This window comes from Pinus tabuliformis, chromosome 4_1 (assembly GCF_031772625.1).
Source record: "Pinus tabuliformis cultivar Carrire ecotype Pingquan chromosome 4_1, CPIR1, whole genome shotgun sequence".
NCBI classification, from domain to species: Eukaryota; Viridiplantae; Streptophyta; class Pinopsida; order Pinales; family Pinaceae; genus Pinus; species Pinus tabuliformis.
This window is the reverse complement of record NC_142303.1, coordinates 761391600-761419130: the sequence shown is the minus strand read 5'-3', so window position 1 is coordinate 761419130 and position 27531 is coordinate 761391600. Positions and strand designations below refer to the sequence as shown.

At 37.7% G+C, this 27531-nt stretch overlaps 1 protein-coding gene across 1 annotated transcript in view; it reads left to right on the top strand.

Moving 5' to 3' along the window:
• LOC149178382 (E3 ubiquitin-protein ligase IPI1-like) overlaps positions 1-27531 on the top strand; it is a 141238-nt gene that overhangs the window by 100668 nt on the left and 13039 nt on the right. The window lies entirely within an intron of this gene.

The window sequence follows — 27531 nt, the reverse complement described above, 5'->3', positions numbered from 1 at the left end:
CAGTGATTCCACTAGTGATGGAGTTGAAGGCTTTTGCATTTGCAATGTAGGCTTTTCTCTCGTCTTGATCTGTTGGAAGAGTGGAAGGGATTGGGTACTCATTTAGAACCGAATGCCAGACTTCAGGTCCAAGAGACATTAAGTAGTAGGTCATTCTCTTTTTCTAGAAACCAAAATTAGTGCCATCGAACAGAGGAGGTCTTCCTGATGCTTCGTGATTTCTCATCATGTCTATGAATCCTTCTTCAAGCTGTTAGGCTAATATGAAGAAGCCTGCTCTGATACCGATTGTTGGAAATATTGAGAGGGGGGGGGTGAATTCGTATTTCTTTTTAATTGTTCTTTTTATCACCAAAACATTTATATATAAGGAACACATAAATAGATAGCTGAAATAAATGCTTTTATTAATATAATTAGTGCAATGAAATAAATACAATATATATGTGGTTCCATTCAGTTGCTAAGCACCAACTTGGACCTTTGTGAGGCTTCAACCTCCAGAACACCAACTCTGTTCTGCTAAGACAACAGTCCTGGACCTAGGAGCACCAACTCCCAAGGACTCCAATCCTTTTAATTTTGAGGCTCCAACCCTGCGGGCTCCAACCCTGCGGGCTCCAACCCTTTACTATAACTTGTTAGAGTATGTTTTGCTGTTGTTCTTAGCTCCCAAGCCTGTTGAGCTTATGCTTCACTTCTATTCTCCTGCTTCTCCCGCCTCTACCTTAACTATGGCTTCCTCTTGCTCTGATTATACGCATGCACTTTCCTTTCCTTGTTTTTCCTGTTTTATGTATTCCTGATGCCTCTGACTGTTCGTTTCCGCTTTCCACTAGCTCTTCGGCTTCTTCAACGCTTGCTTCAACTCCCTCTGCGTTGACTTGTCCTTTGGCTTCCCTCTTCTTCATTGCTTTGGCTTTTCGGTTTTCTCTGCGCTGACTTACCCTTCAGCTTCTTGGCTTTTCGGTCGCTGTAGCTTCCTCTGTCTCTTCATGCTCACCAACACTCCCGAGACATGTTGATTTAACGGCGAGGAACAAATACACAGAGAAAAATTGTTGCATGTTAAAACTGTAACAGAGCCCCTTTTTTTCAATGATAATGGGCATACACAGGACTTTATTGTTTAACGGACATGCCATGTCCCAATCGCAATCGCAATCGACTTTCGTTCAGGCCTCTTGAACTATTGGGAGTGTTTCTTAATGCATTTTTGCCTTCAAACCCCGCGCAATGCAAATTTTCAAATACACAGGAATATATGAGAAAAACCGGCATAAACGCTAAAGGGCGGACTTCAAAAAACATTACACCTGCATCTATTCCTGTATCGGGTCCGCTACATATATCGAAATCGGCAGTTGCAACTTCCCAATGGCCGATGGCCGATTCATCCGTGGATGCGATATGATATTAAAACAAAACGCAATGTTGCATCGGGTCCGCAACATACATCGCAATCGGCGCTTGGGGGAGTGACAACCCTTTGTGTATTGCGATATGCGATTACCGATAGGGTGGATGCGATATGATATTAAATCATATTTCAGTGTTTCAACGGGTTTGCATGTATCGCAATTATATATATATCTATATATATATGTTGTAGATTTGCAAGTTTGAATGCGCCAAGGCCTAGAGCCCATACACTGAAAAAACGTGTATATCATAGTCGGGGGTTTCGGGTGGTGGCTGATAGTTGAACTCGCCGATTACACTGTCGCCGATATATATATATATATATATATATGCTGCCTCTATACTCTGATATATATATATATATATATTTCTCCGCTCCGATAGTGTATAAAGATACAACTATAATTTCTGCCTCCAATATTGTAAATGCATATATATATGAGTCTTCTGCCTCCGATAGTGTATTTGCATACTTATATGAGTTTTTTGCCTCCGATAGTGTAAATGCATATATATATATATATATATATATATATATATATGAGTTTTCTGCCTCCGATAATGTATATAGCCTATATATATGTGTTTGCGCCTCCACTAGGAGTATTCTTATCTTGGATTCCTAGTCCTCAAAGAATATCGATCCTCTACGACTATCTTGGATGCCCTAGTCCCCAAAGAATATCGATCCTCTACGATTATCTTGGATGCCCTCCCACATGCTCAAAGAGTATGGGATGCCAGAGGCTTACCCAATCCTCCATTCTTTCTTCCCAAGTGAAGACAAGAATGATGTGTCTATCTCTCCCTCTCAACTAGGGAGGATATACCCATTCCTATAAAGGAATGTTCTCAAGTTCTCTATTATCCAGGTACTTTTCCTGGCTCCCAGGGACTTGCTTCCAAGCTCCCTCTTAGCGAAAGACTTGTTTCCAAGTTTCTACCAAGTTAGAAACTTGTTTCCAGGCTCCCTCTTAACTAGGGACTTGTTTCTAGCAACAACTTTTATTCATTGTTGGAGATCATGGGACCTTCAGCTGCTTGTAGCACTCCTCCATTCAATGTCATGGATTTTATCTTTAATATTATGGAGCCTTCATCTTGTAGGGCATCGACCATCCATCACTTTGATCAAGTCAGTAATATCATCCTTCCCTTTATCAGAAGGTGATTTTCTAGTCCACATCTGGCTTTCCTTCATACAACTACCTCTTCCACATCATGTTTCCTTTAGGATCTTCTATCCCACCACATGAGTGCTAGTTGTAGACAACATCCACAATTCTTTTTCTAGTAGCCCTGCATTAACCCATCCAAATTTTATTCAAAAATAAAAAAGAACATCAAATCAAAATTACCTTTTGTGATGGCCCTTCATCATGACATCTATTTGCTTGCAATATTAACATCCCACACATATATTTGACACATCTCCAAGATATACAATGTCAAGGGTCTCCTTTTCCAGACTTCATCAGGGTCTTCATATCTTTCCCATGGAGATATCATAGTCAAATATTTTAGTCATTGGATTTTGATTTCCTTCTCCATAGTTGCATCTTTCATGATCTCTTCCTTTCTTTATTCACACATTGCTTCCTAGGAACTTCCAATCATAGTTCCTTCATTTTTATCAACCACCTCATATTCCATATGAGGACTTATTATGTTGATTTCATCTAGTCAATATGTGAACCATGCCTTTATGCATCCTTCCAAAGGAGGAGATCCCTTTCTCTTGATCATGCTCATGAGGTGGAGCATTTATCCATGTTATCTGCAACTATATGACATGACTCAATTTATTAAACATATGCATACATACCTCTTTTCTCCTTTGGTCATCTAGACTTCCTTCAGTAGCTTCCTATCCTTGATTGAGAGTGCTTCAATCATCTTTGACATGCTGCATTCTTTTGTCATCTTACCATCATTCTTTCAAACAATGAATCCCATCCAAAGTGGAATTCTCAGCGAGACATTTGCTTCTCCCAAGAGATGAACCTTCCAATGAAGATTCTAGCTGAGGATCTTGATTATCCTCATCTTGCAGATGCTCCTTCCCAATGATGTAAGATGAGTTCTATACTAGATGACTCACTTCTACCCATAAGTACTACTTATGCTTTTAATGAGGTTATCAAGAGCTACTTCCTTCTAATAGTGACTGCCATAAACTTCAGCTATCTTTCAAGCTTCCCATGAGCTCTTGCTTTCAATCATATGCTATTATGATGCCATCCCCTAAAATGATGCATCCTATCATGCTTCTAATGCTTCCTACCATGATAGCTATATTTATAGAAACTGAAAAGAACTAGGTGGAGAAGACTTATCTCAATCATAGTAGAGATCTTTTACTTCCTCCTTGGATTTCTTCTTTTCAGCTTCTTCCACTTCTTTAGTGATATGGGATTTTTCCCTTCCTCTTTTCTTGTCGTCCTTCTTGAGCTTAGGACAATCTCTCTTATAGTGCCCATATCCATAGCATTGAACCTTCACCATATTCTTCTTCCTTTTTTGGGGACCAAATTTCCTAAACTTTGCTTTCCTCTTCGCCATGGCAGGATATGCTTGAGTTTGCTCGTTTGATCCTACATCAGTTTTTGCCTTCAACCTGGGTTCTTCAATTCTACATAGTGACCACAACTCATTGAATGGAGTAGCTTCCTTCTTCCCATAAATGCTTGATGTAAAGTTACCCCATTCCTTTGGTAGTGCATTGAGTACTATAGTAGTTGCTTCCTTGTTAGACGTTATCTCTCCCTACTCTTGTTGTTGGTTCCTTATTTTAGACACCCTCATAAAGTATCATTTCTTCTTCCCTTGATATCATCATCTTGTAGAGCTTGGTTCTTAATGATATCACTTCTCCTGCAAAACTTACGGAGAATAATTCCACCAGTTTATCATAGATGTTTTTTCACTTTTCCAATTTTGCTACATAAGGATTCTTTGAGTCCTTATTCCCTTTTTCATGTATTCAACTAGAGCTTGAGCTTCTTCCTTTGGAGGTTTAGTGACAGAACCCTTAACATGCTCAACAACTTCATTTTCTATGAGGATCAAATCTATCCTCTTCTTCCATGCAAGAAAGTTTGACAACCCAACTAATTTGTTGCTCTCCTTGCAAAATGAAGTCATTTTGATAGATTCAAATATAAATATAAAGATACTTACTTGTCAAGTGAAGGTGTTCCTTGATGTTAATATCTTCAACTTGACGCCTTCTTGATTTTGATGATGAAAGAAGATGTCTCCTTCAATGAGAGGGAGATCACCTTGATTCCTTGATGATGATGATAATGCTTCTTTCTGCTTCTCTAGAATGTAGAGACTTTTAGATGCTTCAATGTGTAGTTCTTCTATGGATGTGCTATGGTTTTCAAGTCTTCTTAGAACTTCAGATTTCAACCCTTCTTCATATTTTAGGCTTACTGTTGTAGGACTTCAAATTTGGCTTCTCCTGTAGAAACCCTAGGTCACACGTGTGGCTGGAATATGGACAGACTTGCCTCCTTTTGACTTTGCTTGACCTTGACTCCTTTTGACAATTCGGCTTGCCTCCTTTAGTCCTTCTTTAACCCAAAATTTGGCTCCTTTGAGTGACTGCAATTTTTCAGCTTCTACTACTGCATGATGTCCTAACCTTCATGCGTGTGGAGGAGATTTAACCCAAAACATATAAGAAAAATGCTTCGCTCTTCTTCCTTCTTCCTTGGGTATAAGGCTTTTTTCTTGTCCTTGATTGAACTCTTCTTGATGCTTCATAGATTATTTTCTAGTGCTTTGACCCTTGAGTGTCCTTCTTTAAGCTGCCTTTCCTTGTCTTGACACCTTAGCTCTGATACCATGTTGAGAAATTTAGGGCAACTAGATTAGGTGATTTCTCTTACTTTCATAACTGCTTGTCATGTATTTTTACTTAACTTGATTAGCTTCTTCTTACACTTTTTTATTATTAGTGTTCTTTATCATCAAATAACTACCAAACAATAAAATCAAAGAGACAATAGGACCCCAGATGTAAGCGATTAGCCAGAGCCAAAACCTCTCCAACTGAGAGGAAAACCTCCAAGAATTCTTCTCTTCTTATAGAACTTCAATTGACGAATTCCAAGACCTATGACCTTGACCAAGACCTTCAGGACCAAGTCAAACCTTGATTCTAGCAACTTCTGTAATTTCGACTTGCCCAACAGATTCTTCTGGAACTTCAACCTACCCAACACATTCTTATGCAACTTTGATATGCCTAGCAAACTCTTTTGCAACTTTGACAAGCCCAACAAATTTTTCTGCAACTTTGACAAGCCCAACAAATTCTTCTGCAACTTTGACAAGCCCAACAAATTCTTCTACCCATCAAATGTAGAAACCCTAACATGAGAGAGAGAGAGAGAAAGAGGCCCAAAAACTTCGATCTAGTTCTTCTCCTTCCTTTTCGTTCTTTTTTAGCTTCTATCTTGAGAATGTCGAACTCGCTTGAGTGAGTGTTCAAATGAGGTTGAGTTTCTTCTTATTTATAGGCTTGTGAGGGGTACAAATTGCTCTCTTACTCTCTTTAGGCTGACTTGTCCATTCATGTAGGCCGACTTGATCTTTGTGCCATGACGAGGTCTTGGAGGGTCTTTTGACTCTATTTTGACTCAAATAATGTTTCTTTACAATATGTAACATGCCCAAATGGGTCTTCAATACATGACAATGACTCAATTGATTTTATGACAAACCTAGAACCACTCAATGGGTGCTTGACCTAAAAATAAATCTCCCTTGAGCATGAAACCCATGCCTTGAGAATAAAAATAATAAATTTATTTTTCTCTTTTCATTAAATACATAAAATCATGATTACATATGTCATTATGAAGACCAAACCTAGTTACATATTGAAAATATCGCCAGATATCGCCGATATTCGCAAATATCACGATATTTTCGGGGAGACGAGATATCGCCGAGGAAATATCGCGATATTTTCTCCCCAAAAATATTGTGATATTTACGAAATATCGGCGATATCTCAGGAAAATATCGTGCTACGATGCAAAATATCGCCCAGGCACAAAAAAAAATCACTGCCACGACTAGAAAAGGCCGATTTTGTTTTTTGTTGTTTTCATTCATTTTCATTTCTGATTGTTGGAGAAGGAAGGGGAGAGCTATGTGCTTGCTACCAAGGAGGATTTGAGTGTTGAATAGACATTATCGCCACCAACAACGAAGATTTTGTTGATCTAAGATTGAAGAACAATGAGACAATTTCATTTCTTCCATTAATAGGTATGTTCAAATAAACCCCTATGTTAATTAATTTTTTGATAGTTTTAGGATTATTCTTGCTTGCCTATTTGCCTACAAACATTTTGCTTGTTTTTTTTTTTTTTACCATTTGCTATGATTTTCATGCCCATGAGCAAATGCAAGGGTTTTCTCCATATTTGGACAGCAAACCCCATTTTTTTCTTAACTTTCAAATTCACCCTCTTATTGTCATTTATGGTTTTTCATTGAATTCACATTGCAAATAATGTAGCAAAAAAATTATTTTGTAAAATGAGATGGTTATTACTTATAAATTCTGTCTTTTTTTTTGGTGCCCTAGGTTTGAGTTAGCTCACTACAAAATTCAAATATGCCAAAAGTCTTGGACCCATTTTGGGAGTATGGGGACCCTGATGTGGGACAAATCGGGCATATCTTACATGCAAATTGTGTGGGACTAGGATGACAGGAGGGGTTACACGATTGAAATACCATCTGGCTAGACTCACTAGACATGATGTTGGGATTTGTACAGTTTCTATTCCAGAGCTTATACAAAAAACTCTTGAGGCAATTGATGAAAAAGACAGAATGAAGGAAGAGACAGAAAGAAACAAGGCTCAACATGCAGGTAGATCTTTCGGGATATCTTCTCCTGATTTTGATGCTGAAGGTAGTGGGAAGGGCTCCACAACATCACTTGCTACTGCTAGTGCGAGGTCATTATTTTTTGTTCCACGAACAGGACATGGATCACAACCTAGCATAAAATCACTTGTTAGAAAAAGGGAGAAGCAAGAAGCAGATAGAGTCATGGGGAGGTGTCTTTTTTGGAGCGACTTACCTCTCAGCATCACCAAAACCAATCCATTTTGGCAGCGAATGTGTGATGCTATTGCTGTCGTGGGCCCAGGGTACAAAAGTGCTACATATGAGGAGTTGCAGGCGCCAATTTTATAAAGCAGAAAAGCAGGACATCAACTCTAGATTGGCAGAGTTGAAAAAAACATGGGAAGTTATTGGATGCATAGTGATGTTTGATGGTTGGACAGATAGGAAGGGTAGGACCATTCTAAATTTCTTGTTACATTGTCCTAAAGGTACCATGTTTATTAAATCAGTGGATGCATCAGAACATATCAAAGATGTAGCAACGATATGTGAGTTGTTAGATGGGTTCATTCGGGAGATTGGTATGAAAAATGTGGTGCAAGTCATAATGGAATATGCAGCTAATTATGTGTTTGCCGACAAGATGCTTATGGAGAGGCATCACACATTGTTCTGGACTCCGTGTGCAACGCATTGTCTCGATTTGCTGCTTGAGGATATGGGGAAACTCCCCTTCATCAAGGAGGTGGTTGATATGGCTAGGAGTGTCCCCAAGTTTATTTATAACCGTGCTTTTGTTCTTAGCCTTATGAGGAAGTTCACTAGAAACAAGGAATTGCAACATCCTGCGATCACACGTTTTGCCACAAACTTTATGACTCTTCAGTCTTTGCTTCGATGTCAGTTCGAGTTGAAGCAAATGTTTGTGTTTGATGATTGGCGTAATTGTAGATACAACAGGAGATAGGATGGGAAAGCCATTGCAAAAATGGGGTACTTTGAGATGTTTTGGCGTGGAGTAGAAGACGCATGCTCAGTTATTGAACCTATAGTAAAGGTTCTCAGATTGGTATATGGGGAGAAGCCTGTAATGGCTTATTTGTATGAGGCCATGGATAGGGCCAAGGAGGCCATTTGTTCTTATTATGAAGACAAGGGTTCTGTTGGCCTTGATAGGCATATGATGTTATGGGATAAGATTGATAGTTGGTGGACAGGGATGCTTCATCGACCCATTCATGCAGCAACACTCTTTCTCAACCTCGCATTTTCATACAAATGCGGCTTTGATTTTGATGGCGAGGTGATGGAAGGGCTCCATTCCTGTATTCATAGGGTGGTACCTGATCCTGAGCTTCGTAGCAAAATCAATCGCGAGATACAATTTTATCGAGATTGTGTTGGCCTATTTGACTTTGATGATGCTATTAGGGAAAGGACCCTCTTCATGCCATGTAAGTGACAAGTCATCACTCATTAGAAATTAGAATTTTCAATTTAGAATTTCCTTATAGTTCTATTTTTTTAAAATTCAATTATGTAAGTTTTATTTGAAAGTTTAATTATGTTTTAAGTTTTTGAATCTTTTATTTCTTTATTTTGTTGTAGATATTTGGTGGCGAAGCTATGGTGCAAGGGCACCAAATTTGAAGAAATTGGCCATAAGAATCTTGAGTCAAACATGTAGCTCTTTAGGGGGTGAGCGCAATTGGAGTGTATTTGAGAAAATACACGCAAAAAAGCGCAACAGGTATAACTTTGAACTCCATCCTTCAGTTGAACAATTACACTTACTGTAATTTTTAATTTTTAATTTATGACCTTCAAGTGTCGAGTCAAGAGTCAAGACTCATTAGTTTTTTTTACACTCTTACAGGTTGGAGTTCACATGCCTCAATGATTTAGTGTATGTGCATTACAACATCCGACTTCGAGTGAGGCAAATAGAAGCACCAATGGATCCAGATGCCATTTCCTTAGACAATATTGATGTATTGTCTCAGTGGAGGGTGGAGTCTGAGGAGCCCATCTTGGAGGAGTCACCTTCATGGTTAGAGCTAGATGATCCATTAGAACAAGGACAACGAGAGGAGTAGTCAGAGGAGGGGAAGCAAGAAGAGTACTCGGAGGAGGAGGAGGAGGACACTATGGGAGCATCAACATCAACACCATCTGCTATAGATATTGAAGAGCACAACTCCATACCTAGTACTCATTATTTGACATTAGGTGCAGAGGCAGGGCCAGGGCCTTCTACTACTAGGGGCAGGCCTGGCAAACAACCCATCATGTTTTCCCATAAAAAGGGGGAGAGGGCAATGATTTCAGATAGATAGCTGCCAATTTTATTTGTTTTGCTTTGATTTGTTTATTATAATAAATCATTGCTTTGATTTATTTATTATTCATTTTATTTTATATGAATCATATTCATAACATTGCCCCTCTCTTCAAGAGCTTTGTCCACAAAGCTTAATCACTGAAAATTTCTTCACTTGCCCATGTCATTTTGAATTTTGTAAGTCATTGGTAGTACTATCTTGACATCTAGTTTTATTTTTAGTTTTTTAACTATATATATATATATAGAACTAAGTAATAAATTCTTTTTAGTTTTTTAAATTAGTTATATAGTTAATAGTAATATAAATTATAACTATATATCAACTATATATGAATCACAAGCTATTAACTGGAGATTCGAATGATCATGCCCGACCATGTGAATCAAGTGGGTTTGACCGCACGATTTGAATGTGTTAGCACGATCAACTACAACATCGAGTTTGTTGGTGATAGAAACTTGACAGAGTCTGGTCGGGGACACAGAGGATGGATATCAAAGGTCAATTAGCTTGGGGAAATCAAGACAGGTGACGGGAGGGAACCACGTAGGGAATCGAACAATGATGCCAATTTGCAATCCTGCGTCTTGCCAAGAGTCAGAGCGATTGGCAAACGGGGCGGATGAACAACGCCTAGGTCGAGACTTCTTCTTATGCTACTTCTCTTTGGCTCATGCTCACTCAATTCGTTTAAAGTTCTTATCACTGTATGCTCATTAAGGTCAAACTTTGTCAATGAATGGTTGTTGTTTGGTTCGTAGACTGTTACGGTTTGCTTCTGGATGATCGATTCCTTGTTGTTTAAGTTTGAAGGGGATTGTGTAGGCAACAAAGCTTTGGGAGAAGTTGCGTGTTGTGCTTCTTCTTGTGGAGGAGCTGCAGTAGGTATCACCTCGACAACTCCCATGGTGATTTCGCTGGAAATCACCATGGGATATTGGCAGAAGCGCCGACCTACAAAAGCAGAATTAACTTCACCAGAGCAATCATAGTTCGATACCTCATTTATCTCTTTTACCAAGCTTTTGGGATCGCCTTGCTGCTCTTCGTCTTTAATGGCAACTCTACGTCTTAGAGACGACTGCTGCCAAACTTGGCCCTTCTTAACTGGACCACTTTCATCAATTGCATTACTTTGTGGCTTATCAAAAATAGATAAGTTGTCCACCTGTTTACCTTGATTTATTTCTTTTTTTTTATTACAGAGGAATCGACAACTGGAGCAGCCTTGCAACTTGCGTTACACGGGGTCGATTCTGACCGCTACCACTATAACCCCTGGGAAACTGCGCCCGCCCTCTCCACAGCTTCTGGGCTAGTCCGGGGATTTGAACTCGTGACCTTCAGTACGGAGCCCGCCTTTCTAACGAACTTCACTGCATTGTGATTACCAACTCGCCTACCCCCGTGGGGCTATTTACCTTGATTTATTTCACCACTTGAAGGAAATAGTTTTATCTTATCTCCTGCTGTTAAAGATTGATACTTTTGTACTCAATAACTTTTTTCAGACAATGATGATAAATCACACCTCTTAGGTCCAAAATTACAATCAACTACCTCAATATTAATAGGCAACGGGTGACTTGTGTGATTGAAAGTGTTTACAGATGGTTCAACACCAGCTGAAATTTGCACCTTCCATATTTTCTTTTTATTAGACTCATTTTCTATTTGATGCCTTGCATTTGGAGAAGTGTCTAACTCCATCATTTCTTGGTTTGCAGTGTCAATTTTATCATCTTCAACAATTTCCCAACTAGTAGACTCATATTTATCATCTTCTTCAAGAATTTTTTCGCTAGCAATCTCTCTTCTTTAACATTAATGCCAACTTCCATTGTAGGTGTTGACTCTGGTGTTTTGAAAGCCTTTAATGATTTTGTAAATGATCTTTTTATTTTTTGTAATGATTTTTGAATTTCACTTAACAACTAAATTGTAGATTTATGAGATTCACTTATTTCCACGATTTTAGGACTTAAACTTAATGGTAGATTATGCAATGAATAATGTCCAAAGGATCGAATGGGTTTGATACCACTGAAACAACAAAACTCTGAGTTGTTGTGATTTAAATGTAAAATACATAATGTATTGTAAATAATATTTTTATTGATAAGATGAATGTACAAAAATTATGAATGTTACAATGAGGGTCTGCTTATATACCTAGGCAGGTGTCCTTTCATGACTGGGCATGTGCCTTTTCATTTAACTAGTGACTATTAAAATAATCATTGCTTTGATTTATTTATTATTTATTTTATTTGATATGAATCATATTCATAACAACCCGCCATCATGAGATTTGCAATGCACTTCCTCACATTGCAATCTCTCACTTCCCAACAACAAAACTTGCAGAAAATGTTTTCTAGTGATGTTGGAATTAAGCTCGGTGGGCTTGTAGAGCATGGAAAAGACACCAAAAAGATAGTTTTGATAACTATTTTTGGAAAAAAGCAGAAGAGGCTGTGAAAATTAGTGAGCCCCTTGTTAAGGTGTTACAGTTGGTGGATGGGGAAAAGTTGGCCATGGGCTACATCTATGAGGCTATGGATCAGGCAAAGGAGAAAATATGGGCAGCCTTATAAGGACAACGTAGGTAAGTATGGCCCTGTTCGGGAGATCATTAATAACAGATGGAGGTCAGAGATGGGTTGTATGAGTGTTTGGAGTGCATGGTATGTGATGAGTTGCAACAATTGGAAATACATCAACAACTCCCTACTTTCTCTAGGGCCATAGGCACATTTGGAAAAAATCTGGTAAAGATTGCAAGAGATGTGGGTTAACTAGGTAAGCAATTCCAATTATTTGTTTTTTTTTTGTAAATTTCAATTATTTAAATTGAAGCTGTGATTTGTATTTTGTAAATAGTTCAAACTTACCATCTAAATTGTTGAACAATAAATTAGCTCTAGTCTTTTGTCTTTGTAGCACATTGGTGGGAGTCGTTTGGAAGCCAGTGGCCTCAATTGCAAAAGTTTGCGACACAACCAGTGGTTGAACAAAAGACTTGATACAAGTGCCGTTGTGTTGGATAATATTCATCCAACTTTAGAATGAGTGGCAGACCAAAATCCTTTTAAAATACACATACATTTTGTTATTAAGTTGAAACACAATGTTGTAAGGTCTATTATAAAGTTAATGACAGGGATAACATATTCATGCTAGAAAAGATGATTTGATTCCTATCAGTCAAAGAATACCTACAGATGAATCTGACCTACAGGAAATTCATTATTATCAGTCCCTCAAAGAACGTTTCTAGATAACATAATATCATCCTTCTACCAATCCTTTCATGAACAACACTTTAGCTTATATATTTAGTGGACCTACTAACTACATCCTAGTAAACTATGAAGGCCGAGAATAGGGTTTGCACTGAAAATAACATAACGACCCTTACAGTATGATTCTACAATATTCAGATAAAAGTACGATACAACAATTTGGCTGCATTAACCTGACAATCTTTAAAACCCAACTTCAATTGTAAAATTGTCCTTATTGTGAATTTGTTAATTAAGGATGCATTAAACTTATTAAGTTATTTGTAAGCTATTCTTGGGCAAGAGGAGATTATCTTCCATTTGATGTATAATATGGATATCCAATACTCAAATCATTTCTCTATCATTTGTTTGATAATAGAATTTTGAACGTCCATGAACTTATTCAACATAGCGGCAAGCCATTATGTGGAATGTGAGAAAAAGAGGATTTATGGACAAAGGAAAAAACGCTGTCCAAAACCCCTCACACACCCTTTTTCGAGGTTCACGCACCCATTTTGGGGGTTTGACGAACACATTTACACAAAAGAACCCAACCCGAAGATACTGAGTACTGGGTTCTTATTGGAAGTATCAGGTTCGTTTGTGTTCGTCTGGGAAGTACTTGTTCCAGCACCCAGTTCGTGGGGACAAGAACCCGGGATGGGTTCATGAACCTGTGCTTCACAGAGATAAGTCTTTTGATGTGTAAATTAACGCTGTAATTATTTGTCTAATATAAGCAATAAAAACTTCTTCTAGACTGGTTTTCCCCTTGTGGGTTTTTCTAGTCTTAGAGATTGACCAAAATCAAGTGTTCATTTGTGTGTGCGCTTGTCTGGAATCTATTTTATTCGCTGAAAGTAAAAGTGGAAGTGAAGTAGTGGTAGCCTAGTAGTGTTTTGGTTGCAATTTAATATTCATGTTTATCTCAACAAATGTGAAATGAAACATGTGCGCTATGGGCATTAAACAATGATGTGTAAAAGAAACTAAAACCAAAGGGGCTATAGGGACCTAAAATATTTCTACACTTTTTGTGTCTTCCCCCTCATTCATGAGCTCCCTAGTCACTTTACTGTTGGTTTTGTACCTTGTACCTTTTTCCACATAAAATCAACTTAAAAACATAGTGACTTTAATAATATAAAGTACATCGTACTTTTGTACATCATAAAGTGATTTTAAGTCACATGACTTTAATAACTCATAAGTCACTTACTAAGAAGGTGTCCTCATGTGTTTTCCTAGGCCAAAGGCAAAAAGCACTAAGAAACACCTCCTTGGTACCTTTTTCAAAAATGGCATTGATCAATTGCCTAGGGTTTTTAATAGTTCATCCATTTGAAATAATGGAATCCCTCGAGATACTCCATGAGCCACAAATCGGCCTTCAAACATCCTCAAATAGCCTTTCTCTTTCTTGAGAAATTTTTTTATGAGTTTTATAACTTGGCCCATTAAAATGTTGAGTGGCTATGTTAATTTCCCAGACTAAATATTTCCAATACGACTATTGAACCACATTAATGGGGATGTTGCAAGCATGGATGGCCCTGGCCACTCTTGATTTGTTTTTTCTCACTTGATCGTTGAGCATTTTCAACAATTTGCTATCGTTGTAGTTGGAGTTATTGATATCTCTTCAAGTTGTGCCACCCTCCTCTTCCTTGTTTTGTGGACAATCTTTGGGTTATCGTTAGCAACCAAGAAAGTTTTGCTAGTAATACCAATATTGCGTGTTTGCTCTTTCAACTTTAGAGCATCATTATCCTCTTTGTCATATTTGGCCCTCACCTCTAGATTTTTGGTATGTGTACCAACATCAACACCTGTTACCCATAAATGCAAAATGTGAGCCTTGACTCTTGTGCAAGGGCCTTTGTAGGTCTTTTGATTGTCACATAAATTGCACCTCCATTCACAGCCCCCACCACCCAACATGCTTCCAAAGAGGATAGCATTCTTGCCACTCGCTTGAGGAAGTTTACAGGCTTAGAAATAACACTTTAAGAAATGAAGGCTGCAAAAATAATAAATAAATCTGCTAACCCAATATAAGGCTGCCCACACCCTCCTTGCTGCCCACCATTGTAACACGAGTAAAATGCTTATTGAAACAGGATAGAATTCTTGCCTCTTACTGAAACACTAGTAAAATGCTTGCTACTACTATAGGAAGCTCTTCTTGATGAAGAAATTTTTGTTATTTTCAAATGAATGTAAAAGTCAATTAAGTTTATAAAGTAATTGGATGAGTTCATTGGTCTTTTTTTTTCATCATGGTGAATCGATAACTCGCTGGAGTAATCTGGGCTCATCTCTTCACATCATTAAGTGGATTAGGGATGATGCTCATCTGTTGATTTATCTATATCTGATGGTAAGGGGGATATAGATGCCCTTTCTGATGATCTTAGCCTTAGTATCTCACTTGGCTTCTATACGTTCTTGTTGAATCTAATCCATGTCATAGGACCTTTGTCCTAACTCCTTACCTTATGGAGTACTAATACCATATCCCTCTTATCATTGAACTCCTGGGATCCAATGACATTCGAGACAATGGAGTACTAATACCATATCCTTAACATTGCCAACTATTGGTGTATTGCAACTTATTTTTTTCTCTTGCCAAGCCCTCCTACATGATTCCAAAAAATATATGCTAGAAATTTTGTGCAAGCAGTTTGTTGCAAAAAATAATAATAATAAAAACATAGTTACTGCCTACGCATGTTTTGCTTCCTGTCTCTGTGCCAGGAAATAACATTACTTGTCACAACTCACATGCTTGTATTTTAATCGTTCTGTTTACCATTGAATATCTATGCTCACCATTACATGTTTCCACAACTCTCACTTCTATCACCTCAAAAAGGTGCTAGTTTTCTCCTAAGCAGCTTGGGAATGCCCACCATTGTAACACGAATAAAATGCTTATTGAAACAGGATAGAATTCTTGCCTCTTACTGAAACACTAGTAAAATGCTTGCTACTACTATAGGAAGCTCTTCTTGATGAAGAAATTTTTGTTATTTTCAAATGAATGTAAAAGTCAATTAAGTTTATAAAGTAATTGGATGAGTTCATTGGTCTTTTTTTTTCATCATGGTGAATCGATAACTCGCTGGAGTAATCTGGGCTCATCTCTTCACATCATTAAGTGGATTAGGGATGATGCTCATCTGTTGATTTATCTATATCTGATGGTAAGGGGGATATAGATGCCCTTTCTGATGATCTTAGCCTTAGTATCTCACTTGGATTCTATACATTCTTGTTGAATCTAATCCATGTCATAGGACCTTTGTCCTAACTCCTTACCTTATGGAGTACTAATACCATATCCCTCTTATCATTGAACTCCTGGGATCCAATGACATTCGAGACAATGGAGTACTAATACCATATCCTTAACATTGCCAACTATTGGTGTATTGCAACTTATTTTTTTCTCTTGCCAAGCCCTCCTACATGAATCCAAAAAATATATGCTAGAAATTTTGTGCAAGCAGTTTGTTGCAAAAAATAATAATAATAAAAACATAGTTACTGCCTACGCATGTTTTGCTTCCTGTCTCTGTGCCAGGAAATTACATTACTTGTCACAACTCACATGCTTGTAGTTTAATCGTTCTGTTTACCATTGAATATCTATGCTCACCATTACATGTTTCCACAACTCTCACTTCTATCACCTCAAAAAGGTGCTAGTTTTCTCCTAAGCAGCTTGGGAATGCACCCTACTGTATTGCCTCCAACTGATGGCCTCAATTTTTTGATAGTGAAGTGCTTTAGTGCACTCCTACTGACGATCTCCCTCTGAAATTTTTTTATGCTTGCAGTTTTTGAACACATGATGTCCTTTAGTCACCTAGATTCAACTCTGCATTGTGTGTTGAAAAACCACCTACAAGCTAATAACCCCTTGTAGGCGTTTCATTAAACACTTGACTAAACTTTGATTTCCGACTCCAATAAATATTCAACAGTAATGTATTAAATTCTCACACATTCAACAACTATATATAAGCAGAAATACAAATAACTAATTCTGAAAATAATGTGTTAATTTTTCATCAATTGTTCTATGCATGATGCAACGACTTCAACAATATTCAATAACATCCAATTTAACAATTTTACTTATTCAATTTTGAATTAACTAATGACAGTAGAGCAATAGTAGATAGAACAGTTATACAAATGCATATTGAAAGACAACCAAGAGATGAGAGACACAATATTTGGTCAATGACTAGGGAAAAACCCCACAAGGGGGAAACCCTTTGCAATTCTTCTTCTATTAGATTGTCTTCAAATGTTCAACAGTGAGAGAGTACATCATCCAAGAGTCAAAATCAAACTTTGACTAGCCAATATCCAAAACCAATATCCAATATTCAAGAATGCCAACCGAAGATCAAAATATCATCCAATAGTCAAATCTGGTCAAAGTCAACGGCAACAGCAGCAGACAATGGTCAACAGTGCTACAATTGAGCTCGGTCAGCCTTTGGTGATGCCCCATGAGCTGGTCAAAGTGCTTTGAAAACAGTCCCAAAATTCCTCAATCTTGGTCAAAGTCAAAGTCAAAGGCTGCTGCAAAACTCTAGTTGCAGGTATGAAGTCAATGCAGTCAAAGTCAACACATTGCCTCAGTATGTGTGCCCAAAAACTCGGTCTGCCCAAACAGAATTTTCTCAAAAAAATCACAGTCAAAGATGGTCAAACAACCCTTGGTCAATGCTGGTCAACACTCAGAAACAGTTCTGAACTTTGGCCCAATCAGAAAATGACTTCTGTCCTCACATGTGAGAGACACCCTGCAATTCTGAGCTGTACGAACCAATTGAATGAGGAGAGAGAAGATATGTGATGAGTTGATGAGGTGCCAAATTGGGAGGATTTGTCTCATATTTATATGAGATGGAGGAGGGCTCAATTTGTCTAATTGACCCCAAGCCGTCCTTGACAAATTGTGCAACTGTGGGCTTGACTTAAAAAATCCACTTTCCCTTATCTGAATCAAGTGCGTCAAAAGTTAAAATTGGTCCTTTCGAAAAGAGGAATCTAGACCAATGGTTGGAATTTGTCACTGCACTGCCCAATTAACAATTTGCAGCGGAAATGAACAACAAATATTCACACCATTGGACACAATTTTTTTGGGCAATACCCTTGTAAAAACCCTGAAGGGAAAACTGGCGAGAGAGGGAGAAATTTTATTTCTTACCAGAGAATTTTACAACATTAAATAACAACAATACATACTCAAAAAAACAGTACCCAGCCACCCTCGAACAGCCTCAGATTTTGCACCTCCTCTCTACAATAAATGCAGCTTAGCTGCCTCGAAAATCATGCTGTCCTTCCTTTGAATTCTGTCCTTTTTCTATGCCTTGGAATTTGTGCTAACTGGCTGTTGTATTTACTGCTGTACCTGCTGTACTTTGCCCTTCTCTGCTAAACTTCTCCCTTGGCTCTCCTCCTCTTCTCCAAATCTCATGAAGAAGTATTGCCTCTTCACCCCCCCTTCTCCTTTTATAAACTCATTAATTAGTAAAACCATTATATCTTGCCACCTCAAGATTAACGGTTGTGACTTAATCTCTCATTGAGATGACTTAAGTCACTTGTAGGAAAAACACTTCCTAAAATCACGCAGGTCACTCAAACTTTATAAAAACTCTTTTAGAAAAAACCACTTTCTAGAATCATTTAACTCACTTTTAGTAATTAAATATAAAAGGTACTTAATAAAATCACTTTACAAAGTTTATCATCTAGAGGAAATCTTTCACATGCTAATACACCAAGCCAATGTGGAAGTCCTATCTAGTTACACAATCCAACACGCCCTCTTAGCGAGGAAGGTACTTCTGTAACCCAGATTTGTCTCTAAACTCATCACACCCACTGTAGTTGCTTCCTCTGACACAGAAGCCTGTCCTGCTACTTGACATGGAACCTGAGCTGAGAACTATCCTCCTAGAAGCCTCACTCCTGAGTATCCTGCATGGCTATCCCGACCATTTCTTCCTTTCATGGCCATCTTGAACCATGACTTCCCTGAACCTAAAGGTTGTCTTCCTCTAAGCTGTTGACTCCCTGTGAGCTTGTTCACTCCCTCTGATTCCAGATCGCATGCCTTGTTAGCCCTCAAGGTTTCTGCTTGACCTTCTCTCCAAGTTTCTCGCTTGGATCTCTAATGGCTTATCTCAACCTTCTGACCATCTTGGTCCTGCCTTCTTGGCCCCTCTCCTATCACCCAAACAGATCTGGGCTTTACTGAACCCCTCCACGTGCAACTCTCTTCACAAGACCTTCACTTTTGGATGATAATGAATCTCTCATTCTCTTGTCCTAATCTCCTCTCAAGATCCTAGCATATCTAATGAATGATTTTCTCATCCATTTCTCTCTGTCTATGCACCCTACAGCTCCCTCTCAGAGCTGTCAACTGTGCAAATCTCAGATACTACTGCCCTGATCGTTTTCTGAACACAACCCTTTGCAATCCCTGCAATATTCCCTGTGTCAAAATCTGCCCAAGGGCAAAACACCAACTCCCTCTCAACCACCAAATCTCTGGCTAAATAGGCTGGTTATGCTTGCGGTTCAACACTTCTCAGCTGATCTGCCAACTTGGCTCTAATACTATGTTGAAAAACTACCTACAAGCTAATAACCCCTTGTAGGCATTTCGTTAAACACTTAGCTAAACTCTGTTTTTCGACTCCAATAAATATTCAATAGTAATGTATTAAATTCTCACACATTCAATAGCTATTTATGTGCAGAAATACATATAACTAAGTCTGAAAATCATTTCTAGTGGAAATGAACAGCAAACAATCACACCATTTGACACAATTTTTTTGGGCAATACTCCTGGAAAACCCTGAAGGGAAAACCAGTGAGAGAGTGGGAGAAATTTTATTTCTTACCCATTAAATAACATCAATACATCCTCAAAAACACATTGCCCAGCCACCCTCAAATAGCTTCAGATGTTGTGCCTCCTCTCTGCAATAAATGCATCCCAGCTGCCTCAAAAATCGTGCTGTACTTGCATCGAGTTCTGTGCCTGTTCTCTGCATTGGAATTTGTGCTACTTGGCTGCTGTCTTCACTGCTGTACCTGCTATTGTTTGCCCTTCTCTGCTATACTTCTCCCTTGGCTCTCCTCTTCTCCAAATCTCATGAAGAAGTATTGCCTCTTCAGTCCCCCTTCTCCTTTTATAAACTCACTAATTACTAAAACCATTAAATCTTGCCTACTCAAAATTAATGGTTGTGGCTTAATTTCTTATTGGGATGACGCAAGTCACTTTTAGGAAAAACAGTTTCTAAAATCACACAGATCACTCAAATTTTATAAAAACGCTTCTAGAAAAAACCACTTTCTAAACCACTTTCTAAAATCATTCAACTCACTTTTAGTAATTAAATATAAAAGGTACATTATAGCATCACTTTACAAAGTTTATCTCCTAGAGAGGCAATCTTCCACATACTAAGACACCAAGCCAATGTGGAAGTCCTACTGAGCTACACAATCCAACACTGTGCACTTCTGACTGATCTTGTGCTTTTCGAAAATGATTTTTTTACTTGTTGCACACCAAAACAAAATTTTATGTGCCTCTTGCACATCCTTGTGTCTCTTGATTGTGCACCACTATGCCTTGCTCGTGGGCACACTCATTTCCTGGGAGGTGTGCACATGCACGGTGTATGTCTTCCATTGAAATTAACATCCACCTGTAGGGATATATTTCCCTCGCTGTACTACACCCATCAGACGAGCTCATGCACATCATTAGGAAACCTCAACTCTCCATGATTTATCTTAAATTTTATTTCTTTTCCTAACTATTATAAAATAGTTCTTTTAGTTTATAAACAATAATTTTATAAATAAATATCAAGTTTATCTTTTCTGTCATTTCTTTTCTACTATGCTTTGCAACTTGGCTTGTGATCTACAAAGTGTGTGACCCATCTGTTGGCCTCACTCCATGTACTGCATATGTTCGTGCCTTTGCTTCACCTTTCAGCTTCTCTGTGCCTCCCAGATTACATACTATGTAACTCTGATACCATGTCAAAACTTTATACACAGTGGCAGAAAATGAGGGAGAAAAATGCTTCAATAATATTATTCAGACGTCTGAGGGTTACTACATAGGCATAGCTTGAATGAGGGAGATGTATGTCACATGTACATTACATAAATCTGAACACCTAATTAGTAACATGTGAGTCGTGACTTAATTAATTATTAAGTGATCATAAAACATGACTTTATTAAATTATGATATTATTATTACATAAATTGTTCTTAAATTCCCTAAGTTAGACTATAATACAATGTGTGCCCATTATATCTTGTTTACTCAAACTTGCTTTTTAAAGTAAAACCATAAACATAACTATCCAAAAATATGCAGACACAAATAATTATTATTTTTTTAAACTGAAGCAATTGTATATTATATTAGAAAGAGGCCACGGCCAAACCAAACAGCATAGCACTACAAAGTTTGAAGGAGCTGACCACGACTCGCAATATTTTCAGGCTCCCAACATAATGTAGGCATCAAAATGTAGGGAGTGAAATTTCCAGTGCTTTCTCTTACATGTATGCTTTCTTCTAGATTCTGTGTACAAGAATAGACTTACATACTGATTTCCTAACTGAATACACAAACAGAAATTATTTTTGGCTAGATTGGAGTACAATCCCTCCCTTAAACATTCAGTTCAAAGAGGTTTGATATCCCAGAGAGATTTTCCTCTGTCTCTTTTTGTCGTCTTTCCTGATTTGATTCCTTACCCAGTAAGGGTAGGGGAAGAATGAGGAAGCATAAGATAGGGATTCGGAAGACTTGGGCTTTTGAACCTTATGCGTTAAAGGAATTTCTTGAGCTTGATGTGCTGCCTATCTGGATGGATTTTCTTATTTGGAGCACTTCCTGCCTAATTTGAAGCTTTTTCTTGGCCATTGGATTTTTGAGCTGATTCTTCTTCTGGTGCATTTGGATTGGCATTCTCATCACGGATCCCTTCTTTTGATATGCCCTCATTCATTGGGGTCTCAGAATTTTTCCGTTTAGGAAACTCTTTATCTTGGTGGGGGATAGCTGAAGCCTGTCCCTGATTCTTGATAGCAGAGTCTTCATTGACAGCCCCTAAGATTTTCATACTGATTGTAACTCGAGGGAATAGAAATTTTCTGAGGATTAGAGATTTTTTTAGGGAATAGAGATTGCAATTTCTATTAGAAAAAACTTGGAAAGGAGCCTGATCACTCTTAGATGGAATTTCTGAGGGGGAAGATGCTGGAGTAGGAATCTTAGGGTAAACTTTAGCCAATTGGATGTACTTTTGCCAAATGTTGGATTTAAAAGGAAGATGTTCATCGCCGATAATAAGACAGAGTGATCTACGTGAAGTTGAATGGCATCTGGTAACCCCTTCTCCAAATCTACCTCCACACAATTGTGTGGACAAGAGAGTAGGGCATTTCCCTCTCAAATTTCCTGCAATGTGGGCTTGCTCCAAAAATCAAAGGAAGAAAGGGAAAGCAAATCCAGACAGGGGCAAAAATTATTTCCTGGTAAGGATTAAAATTTAAGACCACTTTGAATACCTGTAAAATCCATGAAAGAAGGACCAGAATATCTCTCTTCTACCTGAACTTAAACATGAAGATGAAGAAACCTCTTTGGGAGGAAAAAGCTCAATACATTCCTTTCATCTTAGGGACCCAATTTTCTTGGATCCAATGATGACAGTCACAAAGTATAAAAATGAAATAAATTAGCAATTACTACAACCACATATATAGGTTTTACCTGAGAACATGTTTATATGTTTTGATTTATTGGGCCATCTGTAAGTATTCTTGTAAGAATGATTGATAGATTGGATCATTTTCATGTATTCTTGTAAGAGGGGTGATCGGATGATTGGCAAATAGTTTGTATTAGAGTTTGTGCATGTGTATAAGTTGTGCATTGGAAGATACAGTCCTTATCTTGCTCGTTTAGATGAAGGTATGTTTGTAGTATGTTTGCCTACATGCAGCACTAGTGCAGATATTTTTCCAAGCCAAGTTTCTTCGCCATGCATGCATGTAGAATAAATACATGTATATAGTGTTGGAGAATGTATCTAAGTTTGGTCTTCATAATTTGTACCATTATGTATTTTATGTAAAAAGCAGAAGGAAAGAAAAAGAAAATTATTATTATTATTTTTCTAGACATGCATGTTCTTCATGCTTTTAGGTTTTTGAGTCAAAGAGTGAAGCTCCTATTTGGACCTATCGTAAAAGAAAAAGAAAAAGAATTTTCAAATATGTAATTTTGGGTCAAAAACACCTCTAGGTGCCAAGTCGGCCTTGCCCCAGTGGACATGTCTATTCACACCCCTCTGAACTATATAAATAGAGGGAAAATGAAGCTCATTTGGACACAAACACTTGGATGATTTAGTCTGAAATATTGCAGAGAAGATGAAGAAAATGAGGAGGGTTGAAGTCTGGAAGAAAGGGTTTCTTCTTGAGTTAGAAAGTGTGGAAGTTATGCCTTGGTACATCTCTTGTTGCTGGTCTCATGATGATGAATTTGTTGTGCAGAAAGGAAGGTTTGACTTGGCCTCTAGAGGTGGAATTTTTCTGAGGTCATGGGTCTTGGATATCTCAATATTGATCTGATTCTATAAGAAGAGAATTTTTCTGGGTTTTCCCCTTGGAGGGGTTTTGCCATGGCTTGGAGCCTATATCTTGTGTTCTTCTTGTTCTTGTGGTCTTCATGTTTATATTTTGGTAATTGTTTGATAAAAGAAACATAATAAAAATAAATAAGCCAACAAAATTCACTAGCAATTACTATGCAAAAAGGAAATCTAAATTAATCTACAAAGCCTCCCAATATCCAACATGGTATCAGAGCTAAGGTGGTTTGAAGTTGGAGGTCTGAAGATCACATTCAGTTGGTGTTTGAATCGAAGTCCTTGAAGATTCTCTTTGTTGGTGAACTAAGTAAAAGTTCAGGGAAATTTTGGGCTTGCATGTATTGAAAGTCACATCACCTGTTTAAATTGACAATGGTTCAGATACCTCTACCCTGTGGCAGCTCGCTGACTAAAAATTATAGCTTTGTAATTCAGGAGCTCACATCCCATTATAAATCTGTAATTCAGAAGTTACTAAATTTGGATTGTTCATGGCTCAAATCTATGGCTCAATATATATGTTATGTAATAAAGAAGAGCTCACAAATGGATTGTTGAAATGGCTCGCTATAGGGTGCATTCAAATGGCTTAAATTGTGTGACATCATGGTTACAATCCCTGTCGTAGCATCATCGCTTCACAAGAACTTTGGTTGATGGAATCACATTAACAGATCGTATTTTTTATAGCTCGTATTACCATATGGCTCAATACTTGTGGTTGCTTCCCATGACATATCTATGAACAATTCATATATGTTGCAATGGCTCAGAACAACAGTGGTTCGATGCTTCTCTATGGATCGTTTTCAAAAGCATGCATAGTCCTTCCTATGACTCAAGATTGGCGGATTTTATATAGAGCCCGATCTTTACGGTCTGCAATATACCTTGATATCTAAAAGCTCACGAATACTATGGAAGTAAAAGTTCGCAACAGTGGCATCTCACATATCTCTGTGACGGTGACTTGTTTGAAATCGTTCTCTACAGTATGTTTGGGGAGTGGTGTATCCATACTTTGAGAAGGCATCAAAATTCTACAATGGCTCGCTCGTTAAATCTATTATTCCATTGTGAATGCAATGTATCCCTATGATTTGGAAATTGGATTCAATGGGATAATTATGACTTAAAACAACAATAATATTATATGGCTTATGACAAAGTGGATGATGAAGAATGAAGCATTATGGATAACACTTGAGGAAGTCAAACTATACATGATAGAATAAAGAAATTTGTCATGGAACCGACCTGAAGTTTGGAATGTTACCTTGTCATGGCTTGTAATAAAATAACCAAGACTTTTGTAAAAAAATGAGAGTGCTAATAGGGAGATCGTGATCTTGTTCGACCACAATAATGATATCTGTGAGAAATTAACTGTAACCTATATGGTAGCAATTGAATGGCCGTCATACAACAATAAAAATATTGTATGGTTGATAATGAATGGTCGATGGACAGCAGGTTGGAATATCTCTAAAATGACCTAGTTCAAGAAAGGGTGATATCAATGAAGCCAACTTGATGATATCTCCTTTGAAGGAAATTATTCAAGACCATGTCTCTGCAAAAGAGGGTAGGTAAAGTCCAAGAGATAAAGTTAGCAACTCATCAAAGGAAGAAGTTGAGGCACCTATATTGAAGATAAACACTTGTTAATAAAGTTTTGACACGTGAAGAAGGATTGGATCCTTTAAAAGGAAAAGGTATGCTAATATCACAAAGGTATGTACAATTTCTATATATATTTCATGACAAGTGTCAAGATCTCTAAGTTGTGATGGTCTTTTGAAAGATAAAGTGTCTGCATAAACATAGAGACATATAGTTGTTGATATGATAACATTCTAAATATTTAGGCCTTGAGATCAAGAAATGAAATGCATGAGATCTTTGCATAAAAGATCTTAATGTCTAGGGTTTATTTGAAAGCTATTGATATCTAGGGGTTGTAAACCCTAGATGGGACTTGGATTGGAAATCCTTAGAAAAGGAAACCCTAATTGGTTGTTCCCTCTAAGGAAACCCTAGCTATTGACACGTATGGTTTGCAGGTCTAATTTTGAAAAGATAATCTAGGGTATGTGGTAAAGCCCTAACAAGGGTTGAATTGAATAAACCTTAGGGATTGAAAGTCGAAACCCTAGGGCTGATGTTTCCGCTAAAACCCTAGTAAAGGTTAGATCAAGAATCATAAGGTTTGTATCTATGACCCTAGAAGCAGTGTTGTGAAAAGCGCGATTAAATCGCGCTTTTTTGCCCGCGCCGATTTAATCGCGCTTTTTACACGAAAAAATCGACTATTTTTTTTGCCGATTTTTTCCGAAAAAAGCGCGATTTTTCCCGAAAAAAGCGCGGGGTTGCCGGGACAGCACGATTTTATAAATTTTTTTTTGGTTTTTCATTTGGTCATTTGGGTTTTTTCATGCAATTTTTTTTTAAAGTAACAAATAATTTTTAAGTGGGGCAGCTTAATGATCAAGTCTAGGCCCTAGTATGGATATGCTATTCATGGTAATGTTAAATTCTTAAAGTAAAAGTGACATTCTCCTTAATCTTCATTTTCATCCTTTTACTTAAATTTTTAACATTACCATGAAATGACTCAGGATGTTTGAGAGTGGTTCCAGCCTCATTGGATTTCATATGGAGAAAGTAGAATTTTAGATTTCATTTAAAATCCAGCAGAATTATCAGTTTTTCAGGATTTCAGGATTGGGAGATTGTAATGTTTCTAGGTGACACCACCTGCTCGGGCTACCCCTGCCACCAGTAGAGGACGTGGTCTACCTCCTATAGCTCCTACTTCTAGTTCTTCAGTTTCTAGAGCACATCAGACTCCACTGCCATCTCCACCAGCACAGGCACCAACATCTACATCTAGAGGGAAAGGGAAAGCTGTGGCATTTTCTCGCAAGAGGGGCAAAGGAAATCAATAGGATTAGACCTCATTTTATTGTATATGACATTATGACATGATGAGATACATTATCATATTTTTTGTTAATATTTTGAGGCTGAGTTGGGACTCAGGAGTCAGGACTTACTATTCAGGACATGATTCAATGTTATGTGTGATTTTAGCGCTAGAAATGATATTAAACATCTTATATATTAGTTTTTTTATCATATTTATGTGTCAATGTATTTATTTTATGTTGTAGATGGTTTAGATATTAAAAAAAATGAAAAAAATGAATATTTTTGTACCAAACGATTTTTTCCCGCTTTTTTCTGCTTTTTTCCCGATTTTTCTGATTTTTTCCGATTCATTCCCCGCGCCGATTTAATCCCGCTTGCGCTTTTCACAACATTGCCTAGAAGTACACCTTCTTAGAAACCATGGAAATCATAGATTGACAGAATTGACATTATGCTCTTGTCTTTGTATATTTTGCTTGGTTGTACTTGTTAGTGAGAATTGCATGTACATAATAAAGAAAGAAATATGAGAAGGATGGAAGAACAAAGCAAAGCAACACTCATGCTTGTTGATGACTCCTTGAAAATGACGAGCATGATGGAAAGAGGGAACTATAAGGACCCTGTTGGACATAATATTGAAACTTCCAGCTAATTAGTTCATTCCAGAACATGTTTATCATTGAAAGATGAAGCAAAATCTTGTTGCAATGGAAAAATAAAACATGCAAGGCAATGCTGATTTTAGAGGCATCAAATAGCATAATTTGATACCTTGTCTAAGAAGCTATTATAATTTGACAACTTTGATATTGATGATTTGCTTGGGATATGACTTGGATCCCTGGTAGGACATATTGCAAAAGCACGTGAAGAGGCTGGAAGGAGAGTTCGTTTGATGATATTGATCAACATCAA